This window comes from Nannospalax galili, unplaced genomic scaffold, assembly GCF_000622305.1.
Source record: "Nannospalax galili isolate Female #2095 unplaced genomic scaffold, S.galili_v1.0 scaffold683, whole genome shotgun sequence".
Taxonomy (NCBI): Eukaryota; Metazoa; Chordata; class Mammalia; order Rodentia; family Spalacidae; genus Nannospalax; species Nannospalax galili.
In genome coordinates, this window is record NW_008349093.1 from 17,094 (window position 1) to 21,465 (window position 4,372).

Sequence of the window (4,372 nt, forward strand, 5' to 3'; positions counted from 1 at the left end):
TCTTGTAGGTGAGTAATTGACTCCTCGACTTGTTGGAGATCTGAATTTAAGCTGGCTCTGAGCTGGGAATAATGCTGATCTTGTCTTGCCAAGGCTGTGGTTCCTGTCCCTATCCCAGCAGCAATCCCTGTCCCAATGAGGAGACTTAAAGTTACTGTGGTTATTGGCTCCCTTCTAAGTCTAGTGAGGCTGGTAGTTCTTGGGCCTTTTAGACTAGTATAGAGGGTTAAGAAATCTTCATGAGTGTGGTAGGTGATTCTAGGCAGGAGTCTGATAATAACACAGAAACCAGATGTTCTTTGCAGGACTTCCTGATTTACACAGGCTGTTAGTCCCGTGGTGCAGGCCCACCCACCAGGTGTCATTGTGAGGCAGGAGGAACTTCCCCTTCCCTGTGACATTAAGGGGGAGGATGGTGTTGCAGAGGCTTGTATAGGTCAGTGGGACCCGGCCAACACAGGTCCCAATGCCAGTTACCTGAGATAGGGTAAGAGAAACATTTGATAGCCATCTGCATTCTGTGTAATCCACGAGGGAGAACGTTCCTTGTACAGCAATTCCCTCATAATATGTGGGGGGGGGCAACACCATAGCAGAGCCAGCAAGAGCAGGTAGCGTTCGGGTTGGTTGCATTGAGGAAGTAATAAGATGAATTTAGCATCTGCAAAAGAGTTTCCCAGGTTGGGGTAGTGGCAGGAGGGGGAGGAATAAGATCTGCCCTTGAGGACTCAAGAGCCTGAGTTGTTGGCGCAGGAGTATAGGTTTGGGCAGTGGGAGGTCCAGGAGGGGTTTAGCTGGAGATTTATGAGAATCATCTGTGGGGGGGGGGATTTAGGACTCGGTTGGGTCTCAGTGCATGGATAACCGGTCGGAGGAGGAGTTGAATGGCAAAGAGGGCTCCAGGGTCTCTCCTTGCAGTGTGTAGCCATAGGCCCCATGTGTGTCCTACATCCCACACCATAGACTGTTTTCCTTTCTCAGTGAACCAAATTATGAGGGGGTTGCACCGTGGTTGGGCACAGGCCCCCCATACCTCCTCCAGTGGTCCCTCCCCATCCCAGGGTGGTAGATCCAGGGGCCTGTTGTAGGGTTATTAGATCCCCGGTTGATGACCCTTTCTATCAGTATGTGCCAGTGGAGCCTGTTGTAGGGTTATTAGATCCCCGGTTGATGACACTTTCCACCAGTGTGTGCCGGTGGGCTCACAGCCCCAGTTGGCGCAATAATAATCCCCAGGTCCCCCACATTTGTTCTTAACTTGTCTGCTGCATCTGTGGCCTGGACAAATGTAGATGGCGAGGCTTCACGTGCATGATCTGGGGCTGGGGTCTCAGCAGCTGAAGGAAGGAAAGGGGGTCTGGTCGTGAGGTTCCCATTCTCCTTCAAAGATGTCACAGAGGTCAACCCAAAGGTCGGGGTACCAAGTGTTGGGAGAGGCTGTCTTGGAGGTAGAGTTGATGACCATCCCTGTGGTGGGGTTGATTACCCAACTTAAGTTTTGGGGCATATGGGGATTTATGTTACTTGCAGGAAAGGTGCCATCAGCCAATAAGCAGTTCAGTGTCAACAATAGACAGGTTAGCAGGAAGGGTCTCGTCGAATGTGGAGCTTGAATGGATTGAAGGGTGTGGGGATGCCTTCCAGGTGTCTCCCTTGTAATCCTCTGGGACTGCAAAGGGTCGGCAGGTTTTGCGTAGGAGTAGTGCACCCAAGCCGCGACGCCATCCACTTTGAGTGCTGTGGGAGTCATCAAGAGGATTGTGAAGGGGCCCTTCCATCTTGGCTCGAGATTTTTTCGTTGGCGTCTGCGGATGAAGACCCAGTCGCCTGGTTTAAACCTGTGGGGTTGCAGGGGGACAGCAGCTTCATATATGGCTCTGAGTTGCTGCCAGACCCATTGGTGTGTTAGCTGCAACCACTGGAGTGAGTCCGGTAGGTCCTAGTCTCCCAAGGTCAATACTAGGTCAGCTTGGAGTCTAGGTATCATAGGAGGGGGGTTTCCATACATGATTTCAAAGGGGGTCAAACCCATCTGGTATGGAGTGTTTCTTACTCTAAAAAGGGCAAAGGGGAGGAGAACCACCCAGTCTGCGCCAGTCTCTAAAGCTAATTTGGTTAAGCTCTCTTTTAGAGTTCTATTCATTCTTTCTACCTGTCCTGAACTCTGGAGTCTATAAGCACAATGTAGTTTCCAATGGCCCCCAGTGCAGTGGCTATTCCCTGGCTTACCTGAGAGACAAAGGCTGGCCCATTATCTGATCTGATTGTAGTTGGGAAACCATACCTGGGTAGGATCTCTCACCTGGCTAGTCCCGGCGTCAGTCTGGCCGCAAGTGATGTGGGGAGCACGCCTGGGCTCCCGGGCGCACTCACTCTGGATGTGGCCTGGGGTTAGGTGTGCGCGCACTCTCCCACCGTGGTTCTGGTCCTGCTGGTTAGCCGCTGGAGGGCCTAGCCGGCCGCGCCTCTCTGGAGACTTCTCTGATGCTGACTGTAGCTGATGGCTACACGCTTCTCTGGAGCGGAGAGCTTCCTTTGCTACTAGAGTATTGTCTAGTTGGAATCCTGCCTCTATTACACCCTTGTACCTTTCCTCAGGATTGCGGAGTTCCTGGCCAGTGAACTCCACAGGGAAGAGGCACAGAGGCGGCGAAAGCTGGGGTATCCGTGGGCCGATAACGGAGGAATAGCGCCCCCCGGGGAGACAGGATTTAGTGTTACAGCTCAAGACAAGTGACTCAGCTCAGATCTCAGTGATTCAGCTCCAGCTCCAAGCCTAACTGATCCAGCTCCAAGTCTGAGTGATCCAGCTCCAACTTTACTGGGGTAATACTAGGACTATTTATAGTGTAGAGACAGCAGAAGAAGTCTTAGCTGACAGGTACTTTTAGGATGCCTTATTTACATAGGGTGGTGGGCTTTTATCAGGCTATCAGACAACGCCTGATTAAAACCTGGTAGCTCCTGTGCCGGAGGGCATGTATTTGTGGCGAGCACTTTAAGAGTCAGGGAGGATGCCAGGAAGGCACTCTGCTATGAAAGGAATCTGCAGCACATGGTTTCCGAGCTCATGAGCTATCCGGACGTGAAGAGACTTCTACTTGCATAACAGAGAACCCCAACAGCGATCAGTTCAGCCTTTTGGGCCGATGTACCTATTGGCAGTGGCTCAGCCCAAATGACTCTCAAGGTGGTTGTGACTGCTCCCCCAGGATGCCTTTTACCATTTCTGATGAAGCTGCTTCCATCCGTGTACTACGTTTCTTTGGCATCAGGCAAGGGAACATCCTTCAGGTCAGGTCTGATGCAATGCACCTGTGCCAGAATTTCAGTACAGTCGTGGAGTGGATCCCCGAGATCGGGATCTGGCAACATTGTGGCTGGGTTCAGGGCCACTGGGACCTGTTTTCCAGATCTTCATGCAGGGCCTCATCGAATATAGTTGGAGAATTTTTAAACCCTTGAGGCAGTTGCGTCCAGGTCAGCTGGCCATTGATTCCTGCCTCTGGATCATGCCATTCGAAGGCAAAGTAGGGCTGACTGCTGGGAGCTAGTGGCAGGCTGAAGAAGGGATCCTTGAGGTCCAGAACTGTTGCTGCTATAATTCACAGGCAGGGGTGCCATCCAGCTGCTACAGGGTCTAATTTCTTTGATAGGTATGCAATAGGTCTCTTCCAGGGTCCTACTCTCTGGGTGAGGACCCCTTTCTCAATACCTTTGCGTTCACCCACATATAGACAGAAAGGTTTACTTATGTCTGGTAGTCCTAGGGCAGGGGCCTTTAAGAGCTTGTGTTTTAGGGTTTCAAAGGCCTCTTGCCTTTCCTGCATCCAGTTGAAGTCCTGTCCTTCTTTAGTAGCCTCATATAGGGGTTTTGCAATTTCAACAAACCCAAAATCCAGAGGTGGCAGAACCCCGTGGTACCCAGGAATTCCCTCACCTGTTTTCTGGAGGTTGGTGCAGGTATCTTTAGCACAGTCTCTTTGCGGGCCTTAGTCAACCACCGCTGCCCCTCCTTGAGGATGTACCCTAGGTAAGTTACTTCTTGCAGACATATCTGAGCTTTTTTTGCTGAGGCCCGGTATCCCAAGTTCCCAAGTATGTGGAGTAAGTCCTCTGTCCCCTCCAGGCAGGACTTCTGGTCCGGTGCCGCAATCAATAAGTCATCTACATATTGTAACAGGCTTATGTCGGGGTGTTGGGCTCTGTACTCACCCAGATCTTCATGCAGGGCCTCATCGAATATAGTTGGAGAATTTTTAAACCCTTGAGGAGTCGCGTCCAGGTCAGCTGGCCACTGATTCCTGCCTCCAGATCATGCCATTCGAAGGCAAAGTAGGGCTGACTGCTGGGAGCTAGTGGCAGGCTGAAG